General features: G+C 31.0%; 1 protein-coding gene across 1 annotated transcript in view; it reads left to right on the top strand.

Annotated features, from left to right (window-relative positions):
* Positions 1–2,257, top strand: part of SLITRK5 (SLIT and NTRK like family member 5) — a 7,227-nt gene extending 4,970 nt beyond the window's left edge. The window contains exon 1 of the mRNA XM_085215640.1: positions 1–2,257. This exon is cut by the window's left edge and continues 4,970 nt beyond it. The gene's annotated coding sequence lies outside the window, so the exon portion shown is untranslated.
* Positions 2,258–6,458: the final 4,201 nt, after the last annotated feature.

Genomic DNA, 6,458 nt, shown 5'->3' with positions numbered 1-6,458 from the left:
TGTGATTTTTTTAATAGTTTCTGAATAAACACTTGATAAATATTTCAAATGTAAGAACATGAAATAATGAGTATCTGAAGTTTAAAATTTCTTGCCAAAATCATCTGTTCATGCATTGATTCTTTTTACTAGCAGTTACTTCATCAAAAAGTTAAAACACTTTATCAGAGAGTAATAACACTTTTTGGGCATAACATGTCTTTTTTATTTTAAAAATCTGATATTTAAACCAGAACTTGTAGGTGGCAACTCTGCCCAAGGCAAGAGAGTTGATACTTAATGATCTCTAAGGTTCCTTCCAACCCAAGCCATTCTGTGGTTCTATAATAATTCTACAATACTACGAATCTATGATTCTATGAAAACACAATACACGATAAATACCAGCATACATAACATGGGTCAGAGCAGCACATAAATGTGTTTTGCAAACATACTGAGTAGGATAGTTTCATTCTTACATTTTGTTTCTTTGATAAAATGTTCTTAAATATATGGAACGGTATATTTCACATGGAGTTTTCTCTTTCTTGACAAAGGTTATCATGTTTGCTGTTGTTTGCAGAGTTGCTCACTAATGCATCTTTTCTTGCAAATGGTCTCTGTTCTGTTGTGCTTTTCCTATCCATGTGCAATATATCACTTTCTGCAGAACAAAAAAAAAAAAAAAAGTATATAACTGGAATTCAAGACAAATGCTTTGTTGTCATGTGGTTTTCCCTCTATGACATCCACACAGACCAAAAGCAAAAACAAACAAACAAACAAACAAAAAAAACCATCAAAAACCTGAATGACTGTGTTTAGCTTGGACAGTTTAATATGTGGAGTATTATTTCAGTTTGAAATGCATATACCAGGAGTGTTCTTTCGCCACAAGAGAGCAACTCAGCTATTCGCTGTACTGCTCTTGATTTCCTGCAGACTTCTCGCTGTCAGTAGTGAAAAATGTGAGAATTGCCACCTGAGGTGCTGTTCTGGAGCCCTAATTTTGAATTACACTTTTTCTAACTGTTGCTGAAACTGGTGGCCTCATTCTCTTTTCATTTAGACTCAGTTAAAGCACACTGTTGTTAAATGGGTATAAGTAAGGAAATTTTCAGGCTCACTGCTTTGTCATTGACTAAGAGGGAGGGTTATTCAGTAAGGACTGAATATGACAATCCTGCAAACAGTGTGTATCCTTTCAAGTGTATATATTTTTTTCCCTTTTAGTTTAAACTTATAGAGAGGAGTTTGCACAGGAGTCAATACAAATGTAGGATTGGGTTCCTAACGTGAAAGGTATATTTTACGTGGCATTCTGCCACAAAGAGGCAGCATCCACAAATGAGTAAATGAACAAGAGTTGCTTGAATTTATATGGAATAGCTGATAAAAATTTCTCATCAGTATGTTTATTCTTGCATTTTGATGCTGACATTTCTGAGGCCAGTAGTACTGCTGCTTCCAAGTTTTCTACAAATATTTAATAACTGGTTTTGATTTTTTTTCCTTAGGGTCAATGTTAAAATGAGAACAGTTAATTTAAATCCCTTTGACTTCTTATCTTCAGTAGAAAAATATATATTATCTGTTCCATTACGGGAGGAAAAAAATATCAATTACCTTCAGAATGTGCATTCTTAAAGACAGATTCTTAAAGAAGGATGCAGAGTGCAGAATGTTCTGCAGCCTGTAATTATCTTGAAATACACCTGAAAGGGCTACTTGTGAATGAAGACTTTACTGGAAGTAGGTTTTCCCATGCAGTAACTACAATGATGTATCATCTGTGGAAAACTATAGTAAGAAAATGTAGATGGATATGTCACTTGACAAAAGGAGATGTGCTTCTGATTTGAAAATATAGGATAAGCTGTTTGAAGAAAAATATTTTATATAAATTTGACCTCTGTTTTGTTAGAAAGATCAGTGAAATCTTCCACGTGATGATCTGCTGAGTTAGTGCTGACCAAAGGGATAAAAGTATCATAAGGAAAAGAAATATATACCCCTATTTTGAGATTTCTGAATATTATTCTAGCTTGTTTTAGACTCATTATCAGATTGCTTTAGACTGGCTGTCAGATATATTCCTCCTCCCCTTTTTCTTTTTAATAAAAGAAACAATTTTACAAGTCATATTGAGCTAACTGAATCTCTCATGTGGCCTCATTTTTTATTTATTTATTTTTTTTCCGAAGTGCTTGGAGTTCTATGATAAAATTTACAGTTGAAAGAGAACCCTGATTTCTCACTGTAGCCTCTCCTCTCCTCTCCTTCCTCTCCTCTCCTCTCCTCTCCTCTCCTCTCCTCTCCTCTCCTCTCCTCTCCTCTCCTCTCCTCTCCTCTCCTCTCCTCTCCTCTCCTCTCCTCTCCTCTCCTCTCCTCTCCTCTCCTCTCCTCTCCTCTCCTCTCCAGTGCTTGTAGGGCCCAAATTCTCTTTTATATATTTATTTTTATAGCTTTGGCTACTAATGGTTTAATAGTTACTTATGTTTTAGAAGACATGTGTGGATGATTCTGTGTACTACTGTGTTTAATTTTCTAGTGTTTTCCTGCCTTTTTTTTTTTTTTTTTTCTATAATGTAGTCTATTCTTAGGTGCGTTCTTTTACATATTAGATGAAGTGGTGCTTTTATAATATCATGTAATAATTATAAAAGTAATCTAACAAAAATCATGCTAAAATACTATTTAAAATGAGCATCTGACCTACTGAAAACACATGAGAAAATATATCTGAAAAGGCAATCATGTAAGTAATAGGCAATCATAATTGTTGGTAAAATACGAAAGCAATATCCTGATTTTGTAGATTATTTAGACTTTTATTTAGCTGGAGCTCAAATGCCTGAGCAGTGTGTTGTGTGTTTCTTACAGAAACTTAATGCAGAGGCAGTCTGTTAAGGCACATCTGACTTGATGACAGGGTTAACAAGAACTTATTCATTTTTAGAGGGCAGATTCTTCATATTGCCCGGTGTCTCTGGGGAGTCTAAACAGACTTTCATGTGAATAAAAACTGGTGTACTGAATTGAAAAATCTCTGAAAAAGCCTCCAGCAAAACTGGGCAAAATCTTTGATTGTCTTATACAGAATCGAGAATGTTGTTGGCACTACTGGTATTAAACAAGAAAAATGGAGGGAGATGGGAGTGAGCGGCATCTATGGCCATCAAGTGATCTTCATGTCTAAATAAATTATTTAATTGTAGGGAACTTGTACCTCCTTTCTGCAACATCCTTTTAGTCTGGAAAAATGCATAATCTCAAACCAAAGAGTGATAACTGAATGAAGAAGCAGATGAAGAAGGTGGTTCTGTGAGAAGAGTGGGCAGATCAGCAGCACTCTGAACAGTGCAGCCATATTACTTTATGTTCACATAATTTCTCAAACTTTAAAAGCAGATTTGTAATATGCTCTGCTGGAATGAGAATACATAAATCTCCTCACAGTCAAGTAATACTGTCTTTTGAATTTGTGTTTATCCATCTGCGTATAAATATTATCCTAATATAAATAACACAAATATTTACAATTTATTTTATTTATTTATTTATTTATTTTTTAATTCTTCATCTACATTTCAGAGTACCAAGTAGTAAGATATTACTTGAGAAATACTAGAGAAATACTATGCACAATTATGTTTTGGAATGTTTTCTTTAATTCTTAAAACACTGAATAGAACAGAGTTAGGAAGTGCAAAGAGGTGCATTTTGATCCTAGAAACCAGAGGCATTTAAATCATTGAATATACAAAGAAATAAAGTCTAATGAAGTTTCTAATTAAATGGTGATCAGATTAACTTACAGCTAATGGGCCACATTTTACATTTGTGTAAAACCAGATTCCACTGACTTAAGGAAGTAACAAAACATCTACCTTGCTCTTATGAGTTTGGCTTTAAGTTGTTGAAATAAATCATTCTCTTGACATAATTATTTTGTAAAGCAAGAAAATTGGATACAGTAGTGATGAACATTTGTTGTTCTGCTCTATACCTCCCAAAATGAATTGCATCTATTTCCAATCTGCTCACAAATCAACTGAATATTTATGTAGCATAGCACTGTAAAATTTAGCTTGGAATTGTTGCGCCCCAATTACATGTGGAAGTTCAGTTTACATCTACACATACAGGTGTGGCTTTTGAGTATGATGGACTGTATGAAGTCACATTGTATTTTATTTAATTCTGTAGGTTTGGTTATTGAAACCTAGAAATATATTTGATAAATTTTGGTTTTGTTTTGTTTGTTTTTATTTTTTTTTCATTTGTCATGGGGTTTTTGTGTTGTTTTTTGCTGTTCTTTATTTTCCCATGGAAGACGTGACCACATTTGAAGCCTTGTATTTAAAATATGTATAATTTTTTCAGACAATTGTAGACCATATCAAATTAAATGAAGGTGAAGTTTTTGTTTTGTTTTCTTTTTATTGTTATTGTTGCTTTTTCATTTTAGTTTCTGTTTTTCTGTTTGTACACATGATTATCCATTGTATATCATGACAGGGTTCTGGGTGACCTTCCAAAAATACATACTGATTGAAACAATAAATGTCTAGTTTAATATTTAATGTAATAAAACATTTTCTTTTCTTGATTTCAACAATATACCTGAGTTTGTGAGCATTAGGTTATTAATACATTCTGTTATTTTTGTAGAAATTCTGTGACAAAAAGGTTTATTTTCCTATTTGGGAAACAGGACAATGATTGATGTCATAGACATGTTATTAGCTTTATTTAAAAAAATGCATTAAAATAAAAATAATTATAAAAGCTAAGTATAATAGAACTTATTATACTTACTAATTATAAAAGTAAGTATCAAAGCTAAAATAAATTCTTAAAGTAATTATTGAAGCATGAAAATCTATTTCCTAATAAAAAGGAAAACGGTTTAATTATCAAGTAGATTAATAGCTTCTTTTACCATCTACATTCTAAAACAAACAAACAAACAAATAAAAACAAGAAATACATATTTGTGTTTGTATTTATATATATGAAAGTGTATGCCTACATATATATACTTGTATTTGTATGCATACACTTCTACTTGTCTTTATTTATTTATTATTATTTTATCTATTCTTTAATTATCAATGTCTTTACTGTGATGTGAGAATATTTTCATTTGTGTTTTGAAAACTTTTAGGCCTGGAATGAAGTACAGGATAGAATGCTATATTCACAGAATCACAAAAGTGTCACTTCAGTCATAAAAGACATAGACTTGTCTAATATAGATATTTAAATGTTGATTTAGAGTTGCTAAGAACAAATGATCAGGCCCAAATCGAGTTTGCAGCAGTTGAATATAGATTAAGGAATATTAACATTCCTGCATCTTAAAACTCTGCTTTTTACAGTTGAAGTACTGTCACATAAGAAATACCTTGAATTTATCTTCGCTATAATTACAATAATGATACTTATAATGATAATTAATAGAAATCAAGTACATAAATAAACTCATATCAAATGTATCTGTGAAAAGTAAAAAACCTTATAAATCTCTCGATACCAGATGCATATTTTCAGTTGTAAAATAATGAATACATAATCGTATTTAACAATGTAATAATTATTGCATGACAGTTTTGTTCTATTTGTAAATGATCTTAAGTGAAATTTTCATTTTTTTTTTAGTCACAACTATAGTGCAAGTGTTAGTCCAGTTGCTTGTTATTAAAATTAAAGCAGGACTATTCCAAGTATTTATATTCTTCAGATATGATACAGTTTTCTTATTGCAATTTTTAATTCAAAATTTATAAAGATAAAAAATTTAAATGCATTTTTTCAAGTTGGCAAATTCTTTACTTGAATCAACTATAACATTGCATTTATTTTAAATTTTCCTATAGTGTTATTTTCAAGTGTAGGGGCTTTGTTTGTTTGTTTGTTTGTTTGTTTTCAATTCAGTTGTAGAACTACTATCAGTGATATAATGGTTACCTGAGCTTTTGTTTGGTTATATAACGTGCTGCACATTCATTTGTATTTTATCAAATAATACAAAGCAAAATCTAATGTATGAGTTATGATATGACTCAAACCAAGCTAAAATTTCAAGAATATGTACATTTTTCTAATTTCAAATTTATAAGAAATGCCTATATTAAGATCAAATAACGTGAACCATGTACTTCCAAAGAATGAATATTCTACTGAATCTTCTCTTCCCAAATATAAATATCTTGCTTAGCTGTGATAAAAACTGCATCAAAGGAAAAAGTGACTATTCAGTGCATTTGATGTTTCTGAAGAAAATTCTCACACTGATTTAATTTTTTTTTTTTTAAAGATGAAATATCTTTGTAGTTTGTTAAGTTTTTGTGTCTTGCTGCAATATTAGAAACTTTATTAGTTTACATTGCACAGGGAAAATATATGTTTCAAATCACTCGTGGTTAAATAATTTCAATGAGTTATTACATTTTAATGATTTATAACTTTGA

This window comes from Meleagris gallopavo, chromosome 1 (genome assembly GCF_905368555.1).
Source record: "Meleagris gallopavo chromosome 1, MGAL_WU_HG_1.1, whole genome shotgun sequence".
In the NCBI taxonomy this organism is placed as follows: domain Eukaryota; kingdom Metazoa; phylum Chordata; class Aves; order Galliformes; family Phasianidae; genus Meleagris; species Meleagris gallopavo.
Note: the sequence above shows the minus strand (reverse complement) of the source record. Positions and strands in the feature narration are given on the sequence as shown.